Genomic DNA, 22,022 nt, shown 5'->3' on the forward strand with positions numbered 1-22,022 from the left:
AAGGAACAAATCCAAGCAAGGCCAAATAGATTGAGATTGGAATGATGGAGATATATCCTCACCTATTTGTTGGTTGAAAATAGTCTTTTGGTGGTCTAAAAGCTTCCAGTGGAGAGGGGTGATCTAGTGGATCAATAAAATGCCCAAAAACAAGAGTTTTCAAAAGTGCTTGAAACTGGTTCCAAAACATAGAGCTTGTCATCCTAAATCCAACGCAACTTGAACTGTTGAAAACCAACATAGTATGCTCAAGATATCATGTTCTAGTTGTTTTCCTAAATAGGTAAAAATTTTGCAAGTTGCTGACTAGGCAGTCTGTATAGCTGAGTGAGAAGGCTGACTGGGTGTACCATTGGACCTATCAGGTGACGACAAGTGCCCTCTTATGTTTCGTGCAAATGGGAAGATTTAATTGGATGAGGGGTTTTCATATGGACCAATGGGAGTGTGCCCTGTGGCACCTTCACAATGTAGTAAAATTTTATGGGGTTAGCCTGCAAGTGAGGCAAGATCGAACCCCCAACCTCTCGACAAACATCACAGAGCTCCACCACTGTGTTAGGATCGTCTTACTTAACTATATTAGCCTTCGAATTTATGTTAAAGATTATGAAAAATTGCATTGAGGGGAAGGGGTCAGGACTGAGCCTTTGCCCCTGGTCATTGGCACCCACATGACCTTAACAGGCACAAGATGGAGGGGCTCGGGCCTAGCCCAAGACCATGGCCACATGAATCACACAGGACCGAGTGTAGAGGAATTCCGGAGATGGCGAGGAGTGTGAAAAAGTTAAGGAACTGACCCCAGGTTTTATGGACATCATGGAAATATCAGCGGGTGGATAGGTGCTAGCCCAGCCCCCAGACTTATGGGCCTTTATGTGATAATGGCCAACAACTGAAGGTGTGGAGTGGCAGGGACACGATTAGCCCGATCCCTTGGCCATATGCGCTATATGACCAGGAGTGGAGGCAGAATGTTCTATGATAAGGCGTTATTGGGAAAACTAAATGTTCAAAAAAATGCACCATTTATGGCACGAATCCCGCGCCAATTTGTAGATCAATTAGTAGTGAAACTTCTCTGAGCCATAACTTTGTCATTTTTTTGCCAATTTGAGCCCAAAAAGAGCCCACCTTGGGGTTTTTGGGTATTTTGAAGCCATTGGTGACATTATTTCTACATTCTAAGTATTGTAAATCCATAAAATCATACATTTGAGCACTTAATGAAAGAGGCCCAACATTAGAAGCTGGAGCTGGAGATGTAGCTCAGGAGGGGTGAACTCCTTTATCATTTTGTTGTCTTTTGTTGTTGTGTATGGTATATTTGTCTCTATTTTTGTGTTGCAAACTGAGTTTAAAACCCATTAATTTATGTACCTTTTTAAATTGATCCATTTCCTAAAAGACATAAAAAATTACTTGCAAATTTTCCATAAAGCTTGAAGTTTGTAATAAAGATCAATACATGTTGATTCCACCTCTTGTTTACATTTCATTATTGTTTTACTACCAACTCAGTGTAGTTTCTAACACTCATGTGAGCTCTTTAATTGGAATCAAGAAGGATTCAAGGGTTGGGGAATTTATATCTCCATCATTGTTAGGCAATTGAAGGCCGTGGATTTTATCTTTTATGACATTCATGCTAGTGAATTGTTTGTCCTTAGCCCTTGTAGCTTGTGTAATTCTTTGACCTTAAGTGTTATTCTTAGGTAGTTTGTGATGTGTTTTGTTTTAGGTTTCCAGCATCTTAGTCACCCATGCATCACATAGAACTTGAGTTAGAAGAGGGGTTGTTTACTATAGGGAATGGGCCCATTGAGGTCACACATACATGCACCATCACATAGACTACTTCGCCTCACGATACATGGAGATCAATCAAGCCCATATATAGGAAAAAATCACCCAAGGAAAAGGGGGAAGTTTCTTCCCATAGGGCCACCCTATTTGACATTGAGGTTTTAACTTAATAGGTCGATTGGACCCCAAAAATAGGTGACACAAGGGATTGGTTCAACTAGTGCATATAGAGGGTGGATTTTACTAGAAAATGAAGTTTCTATTGGGAAAACCTTGCTAGACTAGCATCAAGCCCATGTGTACATTCTTCACTTGCTTAAACACTTGCACAAGAATCTAGGGGATTTAGACTAAAGGATAGAGAATATAGAGAAACAACCAAGAATTCCTCCAACAACAAGGAAAGCAACAGAGGATCCAATAGATATTATCCTAATTAGAGGCTCAGATTTAGACTCCTCATCATGATAATGATATGGTGATGGTTTTTGTTTACCATTGTTCTGTTACTTTTGTGTATGGTCAGTTAGGTGAATGCCTTAAATTTAGTTTGATTCTTTTTGTTTCCTTTAGTTCTCACTTGTCTCTCCCCACCTTAGGGAGAGTCTATTTTTTGTTATGGTATGGTATCCCATTCGATAGAGAGGCTGAAATTTTGTAATTATCTATGTACACTTTTACAATTAATAGAATTCACCTCGAACACACACACACACACATTTTTTAAAAAAAATTGTAATTAGATTAAAAGGAATGAAATGTATAGTTACAAATTTTAGCATGCTTCATTTTTGACCTATTAATTTTCATATCACAACTAGTTTGTGTCCTAAAGGCTCCTCAACACTTGTTTGAACATTGTACACTTTAAACCTTTTGCACAATTTTCTTTCGAAATTTTTTAACAACATGAATAAATGTGAAAATCTACATTCACTTATATATCTATATATATATATATATATATATATATATATAACATTAAAAAAATCAACTATAATAATTAAAAAGCACTAGCTTCGGGGTTGTGCAACTTGTGATGGTCGTGTAAATGAAGTATTACGTATGAGGAGGTAAATCTCACTGATTCAGGTTGTATGCACAAAAAAGGGCCTACGTATGTGCCTAAAGTTTATAGTAATATTGATTGGAATCATGTCTAAAAATTTTAGTAGTAATGGTTAGAATTGACCCTATGTCACATGAGTACAATATTTGCCTAGGTACAAATTCCTTTGATCATAAAAAATAATAATAATAATTAGAAAATATTACTTCATAATTGTTTTATTTAAATGTTTTAAGGAATTGATGTTTAGGAATTCAAATTGAAGTATGTTTAGACTCTCTTAATTTTTTTTTGTAAGCTTGGTAGGACTTTCCGATTTTTGTGTTTGCATGTCCATTATTAAGCCTGCTATGAGGGAGAGTAGCGCAAGATTTGAACCCAAGATCTTTGGTTCAGTAAGACTTCATTTCCACGATCATCACCACTGGAACTACCCACAAACAGAGTCTCTTAATTTTTAATTATTATAATAATTAAAAAAAATCTTTATTTCATAATAGCGTTATTATAACTTTTTAATGAATTGATCGTTAAGATTTTAAATTGGAGTGAGTTTCAAGTCTCGTAAGTCAAAGTTTGTTTAAAACCTCCATAAACAACGCCATCAGAATCTAAACTGACAATGCCGCTATACTATTTGAATGGAATGTCAAAATGTCCCAGAAAGTATAGTGTCTTTTTATTATTTTTTAAATAAAATATTATTTAATATATTAAATAATTAAAATAAATTAATATATTTTTCGATATAATTATTTTTAATTATATTGATATGCTTATTTATTTTGATATAGTGTTTTTTTTCTTTTTCTTTTAATTTTAGTTTATTATTAATAAATATATTTTTGGAATGAGGTTTCTACGTTTTTAATTTAATTATAAAATATTTGTATTAATAATTATTAATTAAATATTGAAATTTATTTTAAAATGAATGATATTATTTTTTCTCTTTTAATTAATTAAAAAGAATGCCATAATGTTTTTTAGGTATTGTTATTAGTAGGTTATGATATTGTAACAAAACCTATTTACACGAAATTTACATGATTAAGAATATTTTGTTAGATGTTTGTTAAATTTTTATATATTTAACTTTTTTTTAATTAAGCAAAGTCTTTTGGTAGAAATTATAATAATAATAATAATATATTGTTTTGATAAATTTTATGATTTTTTTAATTTTAAAAACTAAAATGTATCATGAGATAATTTTTTTGATGTCTAACTATTTAACAACCATTTAATTTATATAGATATGCTAGTATCTTATAAAATGACATTTACAATAAAACTTCAAAGTAAATATGGATGAAATAAAGTTTACACTAAAATAAAAAGCATAACCTAAGAAGATTTGGAAAAATAAAATCTTTTAATTATACGTAAAAATATATATATTTTTATTTTGTTAGATTAAAAATTGGATTAGATTGAAAAAATGAAATATATACATTTAATCATTAAATTACAAGCATAAATTCAAAAGATTCCATTTCTCTAGACTCTTGAGAGATTCAAAATTAAGATGAATCAATAACAATTTTGAACGACACATTAATTAATTTCTTTTTTTACTTGTTTTTGTATAACATACACCTAGTTGACATTGAAATGTTTTATTTATGATTCACACAGACATATAATAATTTTTAAAATGGCATATTAATCATTGAAGGGATTACAAATCTCTATAGTATCTTGAATTAGAGAACACCTCTTAACGAACAAAAACTCTCTCACTCTCTAAGTCTCTACGATATATATGATATTAAAATATTTTACTTATATTTGATTTATATTCCACATTAAACTTTTTATTTTCATTATTAATATTCTTTGAATGTTTTTTTCCAATGAAAAAATAAGTAAATTTCTATTAATAAAAATGAAAAGTTACATTGTGTATATGCATAAAGCATTCAAAATTTGTCCCGAGGGGCCTGTGTGTGAACAATATACACGTTTAGTAGGATAGCTACCAAAAAAAAAAAAAATACAAATTTCCAGATGAACTCGACTTTTCTTTTTTTCCCTTTTTCTTTTGAACTTTTTGCCATACCCCAGGTGATGGAATAGTACAGAAAATTTCCACTTCATTATTTCTGGATATGTTTGGAACTTCTTTATCTGAATGAGAACTTTTAGATACATGAGTTCGCTTAACTCCACCTATGCCTTTATTGTTGTTTTTTTCCTAATGGGTTTTCAAGGGTCAGATCAACTGTAGATCTATTTGGATTATTTGCTTGGTTGTTATGTTCTTTCTCCTTCTCTTCTCCCTCCTCTTGAGAGCCTTGTTATTTTTCTATCTCCGACTATTGTTGAGTTTCATCCATTTCTTCATCCTCCTCATCTGACGATGAGAGTTTTGGAAACTTCCATCCTTTTGGTTTCTGCAGTCTCTTTTTTGTTTTTTTCTTTGCTTCTTTGCATTTGTTTTGCAAGTTTCCTGTTTGGTGGCAAACCCTGCATCTAAATGCAGTGTTTTCAAAATATAACCATTGTGTCCACTTGAAATCTTTGTGTGTCAGATGAACAAAATCTGGAAGGCCTTTGCTTAAGTCCATCTCGACACAGATACGAGAAAATGTGAAGATCCCTTTTTCCATTCTTTCTTGATCCAACTTTAGAAACCTTCCCAAAGAGTTTCTGATACCTTCTAAGACCAGATGGTGCCAAAAAGGTAGTGGGATATTGTCAACCCTTACCCACACCGACATTTTTGAGACCACCATTGAGTTTGCATCGAAACCAGGGAATCATGGGGTTACGAAGAGCCCTGCCTTCCCCAAAACCATGGTCCATCATTTATGACATGATTGTAATCATTTTGACTATCAAACTGAACCACAAAAAAACCTTTTGCACACATATAAATAATGCAGTCTCTGGTCCAGTTGAGATAGATGCATTCACTTAGATCTTCAGATTTTGGCTATAAACCATCAAAACGATAAATGATAGCTTTTGCTTGTAACTTATTGAAGAGACCACTTACTTCTGAGAATTCTATGGACAGATCTAGAGCTTGATCCATCTTTTCTACTATGTATGAACCTGGAATTGTCAGATTTCGGTTTTATTTGTCCTAAGTACTAGCTTTCCCTCTTAATACATCTTTAAAAGACACCTGAACCTTATCTATTGGTACTTATCTGGCAGAAGTGCTTGCTCCTGGGGCTCCTCCTTTTAGTCGTAGACTCTGGATAATGGTAGAGTTCCTTTGAATACCATAGTCTTTCAAAGGATCCCTTCCTATAACACTTTCCCAGAAAAAATTAAACTTGGTAATGAAGTAGAAATACCTGTGATATTTTGCGCATTTTCTTCAGATCTGTCACTTGATTCGTACTCCAGACCCGTAACATTATCGATTTCCCAAAGAGTTTTGATAAAAATCTGATACACATATCTTCCAGATCCAGGTTTTCCCCTCTAGACTTTTGTCCCCTATTTAAAACTATCATATTCAAAATATTGAAAATATCCTTCAATTGATACCACATAAAAAGAAAAAATCGGTAATCAAAGCAGGATATTTGTTTAGAAAACTCTGTGATGACTTCTCTAACCCTGAAGGGACATCATTTTCGTCTCCATCCACTGCTGCCATAGAAAAAAAGGTTGAGGGCTTGATTCGCCGACACCTCAATGGTAGAGTTGACCCATTTAATTCGATTGAAGATTTTCCACCTAAAAACTCTGACTGAAGAACCACTGCATGCAACATAGTCAACCGGGTTTCCAGCTCCTATCTTCTTAGAAACCCCAAATTCAGCAAAGAAAAAGGAACCCCCACTCTCGATTACACAACAAAGGCCATTGAAAGCCATGTGGAAACATGCTTAGAGTTTATTAAATCATCGAGAATTCGCTGCGCGCAGGGAAATCGAGATGAAGCCATCAAAAATCCATACTCCCTAATGTTAGGGATATAGTATTCTTTGAATTTTATATATCAAATCCACATTAAAAATTAAATAAATTACACATCTAACTTATTTTTCTTTATATAAAGTGTTGAGAAATCTAAGGCATTATAATTAAGCGATTTCTCTTTATTAGTAATTGCTTGTGAGTATCTTTTACTTCATTAGATTAGGATATTTTCTTTACTTAAGTCATTAGTGTTCTTCTTCATCAAACAACTACCAATGCATGAACACAATTAGACAAGAGACACAAGATGTAGGCTATGAGCGAGGGCCAAAACCTCTCACACTTTGAGAGGAAAACCCGCACAATTTCTTCTTTATAGAGATTCCAATTGACAAATACCAAGACCAAGACCCTTGACCTATCAGCCACTCCAAGGGCAAGACACAAGCTCCCTTGACAGTCAACCTTCTTCTACACTCCTCTTCCATTTCAACCTTCTTCGAGGCATAGTATTAAAGAGCTATCATCACACAAACTTATCATTGGTATATCACCAAACTGTGATCTTTGCAATGTCACTAAAATTCACTTGTTACGTCATCAAAGATATCACCGAATCTATGTAGCTTCATTCTAACACTGATATGATATTTCTTCCTAGCACCGAGACCTTCTTTCAGAGATATTAAATTCTTTTAGCTTAGAAAATACTTTCATTGTCCCTTCCTTATCTATCTACATTCCTTTCATAACTAGACATCAAAACTTGTCACTTTGTTATTGTCATTATGACCTTAACCTTAGAGGGATCCAAATTCCCTTTCCTCCCATAAAATTGTAGCCTTCGAACTATAGCCTTCACCAAGATAGATATTTGAATTAGAGATGATCTAAATCTCTTTTCTGTCACTGTTCATCGAAATCTCAGAGACATGCAAAGTTTTGTACTGTGCTAATGCGAAGAGCCTAGCCACATATTTATATAGTAATTCATCCTATATAATGAGTCGATATGAGCATCCAAATGGGTGTGTCTCCTTAATTGGGTGAGACGACATGAGCCATTACTTCATTTGTAGGCCAAAATGAAGAGAGGGACTTGTGCTTGTCATTGGAGGGCTTTATAGGCTTCTATACATTTGACACATTCTCAAGAAGAGCTCTTCATACATGACATTGACTCTTTTACTTTATGACAAATCCTAAGGCTCCCAATGAGAGCCATCTGAAATAAAATCCCTTGCTCATGAAACCCATGAAGCAAGTTTTACAATAATAATTTTATTCTCTTCTTTTCATCATTTACAAAGATCATAATTACATGTCATTATGAAGACCCAACCTAGTTACATTTTTCAACATAAAGTTGATATAAAGCTATGCTATTTAACATGGCCATTGGAATAATTTTTTTTTTTTGACATTAAAATATTTTTTGTTATTAATATATTTTTATAAATATTATATGTCAACTGAACATTGAATGAATTACACAACATGTAATATCAATAATATTATATTTATCTATCAACTCCATAAGAATTACTAAAACAATTACCTATCTTCCTTTTTTTTACTTTCAATTACTTTATTTCTCTATATAAAATTGATGTAAAATTAAGGTGGAAATTGAAGTATTTTAATTATGGTCAACATTTTTTAATATTATTATTTATACTATATAATGGTAGGTTAATTAATGATACATTTATTTTATTAATATTTATAATAATAATAATAATTAATATTACCATTAAAATTATGGTGGACCCACGGGGTCTATTTTTGGTCGTGGACAAAAGGAGGATATGTAAGAATGGAGTCTCAACCACTTGACTAACAACATGGAAGAAGGCTACACCTTGTTTCAAAGCTTAAAGATTGCTCAAAATTAAGGAATTGCACAAATCATTGTAATTGGGGATTTGTAGAATAATATAAGGGTTTTGTTCATGGATTGTAATCCCAAGCATGTTCAATTGGTTGTTGTTGACTAAATTTTCATCAATTTCATGTTTTAAGAAAATTTAATAAAGAGACTAATAGTTTGGCCAGCCAAAAATACAAAAAGGGGGTGAGGTCTTTATGTTTCAACTCTCACCTCAACATTCAACTTCTCCCATGACAAATCACATGGGAAGTAGAACTTAGAAAGTGGACCAGAACATGGCAAAAATCTAAACTGATGTTGTTAATTGACAAGAACATGTATTTCAAATGTTTTTTGTATTTCCCCGCGCCGATCATGGATGGCAGGTTTATTGGAAGCTTCCACATAATCGCCGTCGTGACGACATTGCCCGCGTCACCATGAAGAAACGTTCTGCCCAATGACATCTAATAGACACAATCAGGGATGCAGCTATCACGGAAGAAAAGGAAAATCTTAAGAAGCTGAACATGCCGCGAATTCCGACACATAAAATTTTTTATGCACGTTTGCTTTAGACTTGAATGAGTAAACATTGAGCCCACTAGAAATGAATCTTCTTCCTGGATTGAACAGATTAATCCAACATGGAAAGTGCTCTGAAATTACAGCTTTTGAAGAATTACACTTGAATGTTGAAATATTAATTTCAACCGCTCAGCGGTTTTTGGAAAACCGCCCGGTCTCCCTGCTCTGCCATTCGCAAAAGGCTATACCAGCAGGAGGGGCCCCGACACAATCAGGAGGCGCCACGCGTCCCCTGTACAACAACAATACCGCCTGCTCCCCGGATGTTAAAGTCTGTTTCGTTTGCCCGAGGATGGCTTGCGAACCTCGTCGGATCAGCTCAGCGATCTGCGCGCGCACTCTCAGTTGTCGATCTCCGAAGTTGCATTCAGCCTGCTGAAATTCAATGGTTTGCATGGCGTGTTTGGTTTTCTCCGTTGACCGCCGCGAATTGAATTTAATGGCTGTACGTAGGAAGTACGCAGATATATTAATTTCCATACGGCACTTAAGTTTTGGTGTTCCATATGCATTTGTATGTTTTTTTTCAATAAAAAGCATGGAAGAGCTTGCGCGCGGGAGTAGTATGAGAACAGGGAAAACAACTGTGTGTTGTGTCGGCGCGGGTGTTGCATGAAGAACACAGAGAAGTGTGCCTGCGCCCTGTGTTGAATGAAGAACAGGGAATAGAACAGCGCGGCGGAGAGCTTGTGCGCGGTGGTTCTATGTGGAAATGAAAAGACCGCATAGCAGTGCAAAATAGAACACAACAGATGAGTCTGCGCACAGAGGTTTTTAGTGTGATTTGTTTTGAACGCACTGCAGTGCGAGGAGTTGAAAAGAACAGGGATGTATTGTATTGGTTGCCCAGTGCAAAACCAAGAAACAACAAGAATTTTTTTTTGTAATACCCACAGCAGTGGAAGACCAGAAGCGAGAGAGAGAGAGACAGAGTTTCTCCAGTGAATCCTACTCTGCGAAGAGGATGAAATGTGTAATAATTTTTGTTTTAAATCAATAGAAATGTTTTATGGCTGTGTAATGGACTGTTCTCGGTAAATTTGTTTTAAAAGCTTCCCTGTGCAAGGATCCTGGACAGGGGAAACAGAGCATTGTCTCTGTGGTGTGTAATTTGTTTGTTTTTGGTATTTTCCATCAAAAATATCCAACAGTGGTATCAGAGCAGGTCCAGGCTCTTTAAAGAATTTAAAGAAGCTGAAGGGAGAAGGTTTGTAGCTGCAACAAAACCTCTCAGGCAGACAGAAGACTCAGACAACGAAGGATTAAGGTATTCCTCAAGTTTTCCTTTGTGTTACTGTTGAAGAAACAGTCAGTGATTTAAAAAAAAGTCAAGTATTTAAAGCCTAGATAAGAATGGCAAGATCAAAGAAGAAAGCCTCCAAGCCTACTAAAAATGTGTCTCCCTCCTCTACTAAACTATAAGGCAATCCATTTGAATACATTCTATTTGAAGCTCCAAAGTTTGATGGAAACTTTGATGTATGGGAAATAAAAATGAGGGCTTTCTTACAGTCTCAAGGGAGTGAAATCTGGGAATCAGTGATTGATGATAGCAAGATTGATAAAGAATCCATGGAGTATGATGCACAAGCAGCAAAGACTATCTTGGATGGACTGCCTGATTCTGTAAAAAAGAATCTAGGAAAATATTCATCAGCAAAGGATATATGGGACAGACTGCATGACCTTCATGCAAAGGGAGCACTGACCATCACAATGAGTCAAGAAGAAAATTATGAACCCATCATAGAAGCTGAAAATGAGAAGGTTGACCTCATCAAGCTTCAGGCAAAAGAAAGGGATGAAGAGCTTACCAAGCTTAAGAAGGAGCTTGACCAATGCAAGAAGAAACATCATGAAGAAGTCATATCCATGACAAATCAGCTGAATAGTGCAAAGAAGCAGGTAGATGTTTTGACAAGTCAGCTTGAACAAAGGCACAAGAGAGTGAACAAGCTTGTAGAAGAGATTGGACAATACAAGGTAGAGGTCTCCTCCCTTAAGTCCGAACTACAAGAAGCCAGGAAGCAGGCACAAGGAACTGAAAAGAAAATGAAGAGCAGTCAAGCAAAAGATGAAGAAATCTCCAAAATGAAGACAGATATTATCTCCTTCAAAATAGTAGCAGCTAAAGCTACTCATAGCAAGGAAGAAACTGAGGGACAACTAGCAAAGAAAAATAATGTATGTGAAAAGTTGGAAGAAGAGATTGTTCTCCTCAGGAAGAAGGTTGAAGGGATGAACAAGATCATGAAGAGCTCTCAAGCTTTGGATGACATGCTCAGCTATCACAGATCTCCATCTGATAAATCAAGACTTGGGTATGTAGGTGAACCCTCAAACAAGGATGAAGATGCTTTAAGCAAAGGAGATGTGAAGAAGCCAGAAAGAAGTTGTGAAGCTCCTAGTTCCAGCAAAGGCAAGGAGAAAAATGAAGGCTGCAATAGAAGAAATCCTGCTCCAAGAAGAAAACCAGCTCCAAGAAGAAATGTAGCTGATGTCAAAGAGGCAAGATGCAATGGTGATCATCAAAGGATCTCAAGGCAACAAGGCTTCAGAAGTACATCAAGGAAACCTCCATCTCCCAGGTACCAAAGTTCATTTTTTGGTTATTGTTATGCTTGTTCAAACTTTGGTCATATGGCAAAAGACTGTAGAGCATTTCATAAAGATAAATGTTGAGGTCTCCGAAAATCTCCAAGAAACAATTTTAGAAGAAATCATGAAATGTTATTCATGAAAAATGTTGAATGTTTCAAGTGTCATAACATTGGGCATATGGTACGAGATTGTAACTTGACATGGGCTCTTACACAAGCTAGACCCATGCAAAAGAAGAAAGTTACACAAGTATGGAGAAGGAAGGAAAGGCAATCTGAAAACCCCTTGAACTCCCCAGTGGATCTAAATTTGTTTTGAGAAGAGTCTGCCAAAAGAAGACAAGCACACATTAAAGGGGAGCTTGTAATTTTTTGTTGTTGAACTGTCTTAATAGTCACTCTTTGATGAAGACCTTTTATAAGGGAAAAATATGAAGTTAAATCTGCCATAAAAGCAGAGAAGAAAAAGGGGCAGCGCTCAAATGTGAAGTGCAGCAGCGCAAGAAGAAAAGCATGCAAAGCATGGAGACCCTCACAGCAGTGGGAAGATAGAACATAAAACAACAGTTTTGAATTTTTGTTATGGAGCAAATGCATTGAAATGCATAGCAATGGAAGGTAGTTTCCTTCTATGTAATGTGAGAGAACATACTCACAGCAGAGTGAGTACAATACACAGCAATAAAAAAAATGTAATATTTTTCTTCATATGCAATGCAGCATGCAAAGAAATGCATAAAGAAAAATAGGGACAGCAGATTTTTAATGCACATTGGTGAATGATAATGTGTGGCAGCAGAAAAATCAAAGGAACTGCACAGCAGTTCATTATGTAAAAAAAATGAATGAAGACTAAGATTGTGTGAAGCAAGGGTGTAAAAAGAAAAGGCAGCAGTCCGTGTTAATTTTTTTTGTTGTGTGGAGAATGCAGCGCAAAACAGCGTGAGGATGATTTATCTCTATGTGCAAGTAATGGAGAGTAAAGAGTTAGTGTATGGGCACATAGCAGTATGATGAAACAAAAGGTAGCCACAGTGCAAATTGCAGAGGCAACGCAGCAGCAAATAAAAACCCAGGGATGACAGAGTCTATGGTTATGGGTATGGACAACAGTGCATAAGAAAAGGCAGCACCGTGATGGCAAGAAGGAGAAGCACAGTAGTGCGAAGAAAATAAAACCAGAACTAAGAGAGAATGAAGAAATTTGTTTTTACACAGCAATGTAAATAAGAAAATGCAGCAGCATGAAGTTTTTGTTGAAGAAATGAAAGGTAATGGACAGCAGCAGATGTAAAAGAGTTTTTTCTTTACAGCAGTAAATGTAGGTATAGTGAATGTGTTGTTCATTGAATTGAAATGCAACATATGCAATAGCAGTGAATGTAAGAAATGTTTACACACAGCAGTGTAAATTTGTAAGGTGGGACAGAGTAATTGTTCCAGAAAAGACAGAGTATTCTGTCTTTGAAGAATGCACAACAATGCAGAGTTTGTAACGAAATGTAAGAGCAGTGCAGGTGTAGATGCAGTAGCGTGGAGCAGACACAGTAGTGTGGGGTAGACGCAGCAAAGAAGATGGCACAACAGTGCAGCAGAGAATATGCAGCAACATAAAAGAACAATGTAATGAGTATGCACAACAGTGCAATGAATGTTTTGTTTTGAAACTGCTTCTAAAGCAGTGTTTGGCATTAATCCCTCCGTGAGAGGAAGTGAAGTTCTTAGTGAATCCCTCTGTTAAAGAGGAAGGCGCTTTTCAGCACAGTGACATGGTAAATCCCTCCGCCAAGAGGAAGATGTTTTTTTTAGGTGAATCCCTCTGTCATGAGGAAGGTGCTCTTAAGCACAGTTTCAGGTTAATCCCTCTATTAAGAGGAAGACAACTTTGTTTGTTTTTGAACTGCATCAGAAGCAGTTGGTGAATCCCTCTATGTGAGGAAGATATCTTTGTAACAGTAGTACTGAGGTATCCCTCTACGAGAGGAAGTGTTTGGGTATGTCCTAATGCCCAGCAGTTGAAATTAAAGGGGAGTGTTGAAATATTAATTTCAACCGCTCAGCGGTTTTTGGAAAACCGCCCGGTCTCCCCGCACCGCCATTCGCAAATGGCTGTACCAGCAGGAGGGGCCCCGACACAATCAGGAGGCGCCATGCGTCCCCTGTACAACAGCAATACCGCCTACTCCCCGGATGTTAAAGTCCGTTTCGTTTGCCCAAGGATGGCTTGCGAACCTCGTCGGATCAGCTCAGCGATCTGCGCGCGCGCTCTCAACCGTCGATCTCCGAAGTTGCATTCGACCTGCTGAAATTCAATGGTTTGCGTGGCGTGTTTGGTTTTCTCTATTGACCGCCACGAATTGAATTTAATGGCTGTACGTAGGTAGTACGCAGATATATTAATTTCCATATGGCACTTAAGTTTTGGTGTTCCATATGCATTTGTATGTTTTTTTTTCAATAAAAAGCATGGAAGAGCCTGCGCGCGGGAGTAGTATGAGAACAGGGAAAACAACTGTGTGTTGTGTCTGCGCGGGTGTTGCATGAAGAACACAGAGAAGTGTGCCTGCGTGTTGTGTTGAATGAAGAACAGGGAATAGAACAGCGCGGTGGAGAGCCTGTGCGCGGTGGTTCTATGTGGAAATGAAAAGAACGCACAACAGTGCGAAATAGAACACAGCAGATGAGTCTGCGCACAGAGGTTTTTAGTGTGATTTGTTTTGAACGCACTGCAGTGCAATAAGTTGAAAAGAACAGGGATGTATTGTATTGGTTGCCCAGCACAAAACCAAGAAACAACAAGAAATTTTTTTTGTAATACCCACAGCAGTGGAAGACCAGAAGCGAGAGAGAGAAAGACAGAGTTTCTCCAGTGAATCCCTCTCTGCGAAGAGGATGAAATGTGTAATAATTTTTGTTTTAAATCAATAGAAATGTTTTATGGCTGTGTAATGGACTGTTCTCAGTAAATTTGTTTTAAAAGCTTCCCTGTGCAAGGATCCTGGACAGGGGAAACAGAGCATTGTCTCTGTGGTGTGTAATTTGTTTGTTTTTGGTATTTTCCCATAAAAAATATCCAACATTGAAAATCTGGGCACTACCAAGCCAAAGTCCAACAAAAGTTTACTTGAGTGAACATGTGAAGCTGTGGGATTCAATACTAAAATGCGAGTAGGAAGAATTTCACAATCTCCTGTATGACCTTTCCTTCTAAGTTTTGATTATAAGAATACCACAATCTTCCGTATGACCTTTCCTTCTTCGCACTGATATCTAAGTTTTGATTATAAGAATACCACAATCTTCCGTATGACCTTTCCTCCTTGGCACTGATATCTAAGTTTTGATTATTAAGTGGAGAAATAAGAAGATATTTCAGAACAGCAAGGAGGACTTTGGCCATATATTTGATAAGATAATCCCCTACTACTCTTCGATTCTCCCAATCATCCCTCAACAGAAGATACAACAAAAATCAGACACTGATTCTCGTTAGCTACTTATACCATGGGTGCAGTTCGATGGAGCAGCAAAAGATGGAAAATGCCCATGTGGAGTTTACATCTGTCTTTCAAGGGAGCTACAATACTACATGTTTTGGAATGGTGGCAAAGGATCAAATAACAAAGCCGAGGCTATGGCCCTTCATGGACTACTTATCTTCTTCTCTTTTATGGACATCAGCCCCATTAACATCTATAGGGATTCCAAAATAATCATAGAACTAGTGAAGGGGAACCAAAATATAAAAAATGACAACCTTTCTGGATGGATAGGCAGGATCAAATCCCTATGGAGGCCTTCACAGTTCCCTATCACACATATAAAGTGGGGACAAAATGAGCAAGCGGACAGTTTATCTAAGAAGGGCATACAGTCTTTAGATGATAAGTGGCAACTATGTATCTCTATAGATCATTTTACATACGCCATACAACCTTTTTCTATGCCAGGCATTTAAAAGGACAAAATCTGGTATGCATCTGGTTCCTTTATTTTGGAATAAGGTCTTAAATAGGGTCAGGAAATACAAATACTCTTATACAGGTATATTCTCCATGTTTTTGAATAGAACTATAGACAGATCTCATATCGTCTTATTTTAATATGGATGTAATTCTGCAAACACTTGCTGATTTGGATATTATGCCAGGGATATAGCCTTCACATATGTATATGGTACATTTTTGAAATATAATAGAAGAACTATTCAGCTTTTTCTTCTAAAGAAAATCCCAAAGTTTTGATTATTGTATTCGTATCTTTAGATCATTATTATCATCCTTGTTACCATCCCAGCACTGCCTTTCGAAAATCTAATGTTTTTTAAGCTTCCCGTTTCTTGGTGCATATTATAAGTCTGGATCTTTTAACCAAAGCTCTCAGAATTTTGGGATAATGGTTTAAAGGTCCGATACTACCGATTGCTTATGGCTGGTTTATGAAAACACTGTTGAATTACAGCAAAATGTTTGAGTTACTTCCGTCCATTGACCAAACTAGACGATGTGATGTCAACGATTTAACACCTGACCTAATCCATATTGGCACCGTTGATCAGCCTCCTCGTGCACCTTAACAGTATGAAACAGGACCTCCCGCACACCTTTCGGAGTTCTCGTCAGTTTCATGCACATGTTAATAATCAAAATTATTATTTAATTTAAGTAGGTAAAATACTTTAATATAGTTTTTCTTTTTATATATAAAAAAAAAATTAAAATCATAAAAAAAATTTTATAGTTAAAAATTTTCAATTATTTGTTTGTAAAAAATGTGTAGCTTAGTAGGTGTTAAATATGGACTTGACATACATATATAAACAAATAATTAAAATGTAAATCTTAGAGTACTTCTCCACATTTTATGGATGGTAAATCTAGCAAACCACTAGCCCTGATTATGGGGTCTCGCCTCAAGTGATGAGTAACAACTAGCAACAATATCAATGAACTTCACATCTAGCTCTACACTAATTGAGCTAACACTTTATATCTATATATATATATATTGAAGCTCATTATTCACATGATACTTCATAACACAATGATGGTCAATTAAAGTGCATATATATATAAGGATCAAATTTCTCCAATTACATTCCTCTTTTCACACCAAAAAACTGGGAATATGTTTTGCATCTCAATGGATTTGATTATTCTTGGTCCATGGTAGATCACAAGTTAAAATGGATCTTAATTAAAACATTTCAATTGCATGTTGTTTAGCATCAGAAAATTGTGCAAGTTATTCCATACTCCATGACTTAGTGCTCATACACACATATAACATTTCGACATATAATATCCTCTCTCAAGATCCCCAAGTTTTTTAATGTAATTAATTAAAGGATGATAATGTTGGAGAGCCAACATGGATCGCAAGGTTTTGACTCAATGAACCCTTGACATATCACGTGCATTCATGACATACTAAACAATACCCTTAATTTGACTAAATATTGGAAAATACATCTAAAAATCACATTATTTTACCCCCTACTAATACGAACCCAATGCACCTTACAAATTTTAGATACCACTACTTTCACTAGGGTATTGTAGGTACCCACTTTTTCATTAACATTTTTAATACCCCTTTCTATTTTTTCTTTGATTTTGAGCTCCATTTTTTGTAACTGCCAATATAAAAAAGCTTTACCCCCTATATATCCCCCAATATATTATGTCATTTTTTCCTCAGTATATATCCCCCAATATGAACCCATGTGGTATGGTATTTCTCCCTCAGGGAAGCCCCCGTGACATGGATATATTTCCAACACAATCTACTATAAATATTTGATTAATTATAAACCGCTAAAAAGTGAAGATGAAGAACAAGCCTAAATAAATCCTAATGTCTCGAAAAATAACTTGCTTAGGGAGCTTGTAAAGGAGATTAGGGAATTTCCTATCTTCTATTAATTTAATATTTTGACCCTTGATGTTATTGTTTCTCTACCAATTGTGTAAGAATTTATGAAAGAATGGAGTAACTAAAGCCACCGAGCATGGGATGTGTGCCTAAAAAAATTATTGTTTGACTCCATATCCAACGCCAAAGAGAAAGTGTTTTATGGAATGTCAAATTCTACACCTCCCACTAACCATGTACTGGAACACACTGCAATCCTTATTATGTTTTTGTAGTCATATCACAAGAGAAAAAGGAATGGAAAGAGTTATCCAGCCTTTTGTGCGACAGTTAATGCGTAGGGGCTATATATACCCACCGTTGGATAACTTGATTAAATCCAATGGTGGGCATATATAGCCCATGAAAATTAACTTCATCCAACACATTAGATAAGTCTAACCAAAAGGAATGGTTTTCCTTTTCCATGTCCTATATATCAATATGACGTTCCAAGCACTCAACTTGTTTGTGCTCATCATTTTGGTGTCTCCCTCATCAATGGTAGACTTTTGAGACGATTCCACGTAGAACCATCCATGCAAGTGCCCTCCTCACAACATCGCCCGCATCACCCCGAAGGAACATTCTGCCTAATGACAACTAATAGAGGCATGGGGGGATAGTTCTATCATAGAAGAAGAAAAGAAACCCCAAAAGCTCAACGGATTAGGAATTCTAACACATAAAATGCTCTATGGACGTTGGTTTTAGAGTTCCACAAATACAAATTGAGCCCACTAGTAATGATTTTTCTTCCTCGATTGAACCTATGAATCAAACATTAGAAAGATCTTTGAAATTACAACTTTTCAAAATTTACACTTGAAAATTTGGGCATTATCAACACCGAGTCTGACAAGATTTTATATGAGTGAACATCTCAATCTATGTGCTCTAATACTGAAAATGCGAGTACGATTATTTTTCACAATTTTTTGTGTGACCTTTTATCCTTGAAATGATATCTATGTAAGTTTTGATTATTGTAGTTATACCTTTAGATATTCATCATCATCCTTGTCACCATCCCAACATTGAATTTTAAAAATATATTGGTTTATCAAGCTTCTTATTTGTTGGTGCATAGTATAAGCCCAAATCTTTTCTTAACCAAATGCTCTCCAAATTTTGGAATAATTGTTAAAGTTGTGTGATAATTCCTTTTAGTTGTGCAGGTTTATGAAAAAATTGTTGAATTACACCAAATTGTCTGAGTTATTATTGTCCATTGACCAACATAGATGATCTAATTTTAGCAATGTAACACAAAACATAATTCATATTGATCAACATCCTAGCGCATCTCAACATTGTGACACAGAAGGGATCACATACTTTTTGGAGCTCTCATCTCCGGGACGTTAATAGTTTGTTGTTGGAATATATAACTCCTACTTGGTTTAGGTGCGAACTTTGGTGCTAGAAGGAGTTTTCTCCTAGTCTTGAGGAGGTTGTTGGAATAACCAAATGTAAGAGATTCTCTAAGATAGTTCCTAGATTGATGTTTAGTTGGTCATGCCATCAAGATAACTTATCAATTGTGAGAACTCATTTATGTATTGATATATGTAACATTATTTCAAATAATCAAGTATATGTAACATCATTTAAAATAATGAAGTATGTTTTTGTAACTCTAATTTGATATGTATGGGTTTGACTTGGGAGGGACCAGGATAATGGAGATAATAAAAAATATGTTATCTTCATTTCTAGTTTGGTATTAGAAGTTGTCTAGGCTTGAGTCACTCATAAGAAAGCCTAGGATCATGGAGAGTATAAAATAATGTGTTTTTTGTGCATGTATACTTTTCGATAAGAGATGGAGTTGCAAATAAAGGTGTAGGGGTTCATTAATCTTGAAGCTAGAGGATCAATCGAAGCCACGCTTCTCATAGAATTTATTGCAGACAATAACAAATTTTGTGCATCAAGTCAACCAAGAAAACCTAGAGCATCGTTGAGGGTAAGCTGAGAAAACCCAAAATCATGATGATGATGGTGATGTAGGGGAAGTTTAAAGTATAATGACAAGTATGTAGACATGTGATGGAATAATGGTTGAATGAACCATATATATAAAGTACATCCTACTAGACCGGTAATTGCAAAGAATGGTTAACCACACATTTCAATGGATGGTAATTTCTTTATATCATGGAAATCAACATTTTGCTCTTGTTTGTAAATTTCAAGTTGGACCATAAATAAAATGTGCTAATCAAGAAGTGATTGAGATTAAGACAAGTAGTCATTGATAGGGAATGGTGGAGTATATCACTCTTACTTCTGTTAGGTGTGATATTTGGTTTGAGAAGGATTCTATTCCTAGTCCTTAGGAGGTTGTTGGAACTACTTGGCTATGAGAGATTCTCTCCAACAAGCTAGTCCCTAAATTAGTGTTTGGTTGAAAGATTTTCTCAACTAGTTGATTGTGCAATTGAGATAGTTTCTATTTCTTAAGAAATGATTTATGTATTTATATATAACATTATTTTGATGAATCAAGTATGCTTGTGTAATTTTAATTCTTGTGATATGTAGAATTGATTCTTCACGTGCCAGATGTGTAATTTTTTCTTCACCATAGTTATAGTTCAAACTAATGGTAAATTCCATAGATTGTATTGAAATTCCCTATTGTTTTGACTTGAAGTGACCTAGGAGATATCAAAGTATGTATGTTTTTGGAATCGATGATCATCCTGATCAAAGTATTCAATGAATTCACAATTGTCTTTAGTGTACCCTTCATTTACGTAATTAGTGTACTAGAGATTATTTTTCTACAAGGATAGTGCCAACAAGGACTATTATAATTTTTCAGTTTTCTCTTCTAATTTTCTGTCACTTGTAAGATAACTTGCTTTCTCTTCATCATTTGTCTTAATGTGTTAACCTATTTTCAAGGATTTTTCACAAGTTTGAACTTCATGAATTCTCAAGGGTCCTTTGACTTTCCATAGCAACCCAACAATGTACCATTGCACTAGTAGTGCTCTATCAATAACGTAGGGGATTTAACTTAGAAGATCCTTGAACCTTGTGTCATACGTGATGACTATTTCATTTAGATGTTGTTTTATTTATTTTGATTTTTTTGTTGTAATATGTTTAATATCTTGACTTTTTGGTTGATTTTCTATTATGTTCATGAACCATGTGAGGGTTCTCTTTCGAAGAGTTATTGAAAAATTAGCCATTTAATTATCCTCGTTAGTAATATCATTGGAAATCCCAAACTTCTTGCAAACAAGCCAATGTTTCTTTGGATCATCGTCACTTGGATGTGGTTCAATCCCATTTTTGCTAGAGGATTTCGAGTCTTTTTTGTTCCCTTAGTATCAGTTGACTGGTCTGACTTGTGGATCTCGATAACTTGTAAATGTGTTATACGTGGGGTACTTTCTTGGTCATTAGCTTTGACTACTACAAAATTTGTCAATGTGTCATTGTTTTGACACCCTTTGTATATATATTCAATGAACCGATTGATTGAGGGTTGTTTCCATTTGTCATATGGAGTTATGTATTCTTCTTATTTAATAGATAACAATAGTGGAAGGAGGTTATGTTCGTGAAATTTCAAATGTGGAGAAGTAATTCTTCATTTTCTTGATTATCTATCCAAGTTTGGTTTACTATGGGAATTTATATCTCAAGTCGATCTCTCAAATTTTTGTGTTCATCTATACCAAATGATGGATGGATTTGTATTAATGTGAAGTCTTTGATAGAGTAACTCTCTGATAATAGGTCTTGCTATTGCTATGGTCAAGGAATGGGTATTTTTTGGGCTAGAGTAATCGACTTCCATATTGCCTACTTTCCTCCCAAGGCTTAATTATAGATCGTCACTTCTTATTGAAGTAGGTGGTGCCACGCCTCTCGACTTCGGGTGGTATATGCTACCCTCAGAGGATTTTGTGCATTATTTCTTTCATTCTCATGATCTTCAGTTCTTAAACTTTGGCTAAATTTTTGGCCCCTTATTTCTTGTTACCTCTTTTGTCTCTTGTCCCTTTATAATTTTTGAATACCAGTCAACTACTTATATTGACATAAACACACTTGTGTCTTCCGTTAGGTTTCTTCCTCATACATGTATTCCCATGTCTTTGAAATCAATCACTTTCCTCTCATTTTGACTTCTTTAATTTATTTTATACTTCTCTAATTTATTTTCTCTCTTTTTTTATTTATTTCTCATAAATCGTTACCCCCCCATTACAAACTCGACCTAGTGGTCAATGAAGGCGAAACCCACAAACATTTGTATTTACTTAAA

The sequence above is a fragment of the Pinus tabuliformis genome, chromosome 1_1 (assembly GCF_031772625.1).
Source record: "Pinus tabuliformis cultivar Carrire ecotype Pingquan chromosome 1_1, CPIR1, whole genome shotgun sequence".
NCBI lineage: Eukaryota > Viridiplantae > Streptophyta > Pinopsida > Pinales > Pinaceae > Pinus > Pinus tabuliformis.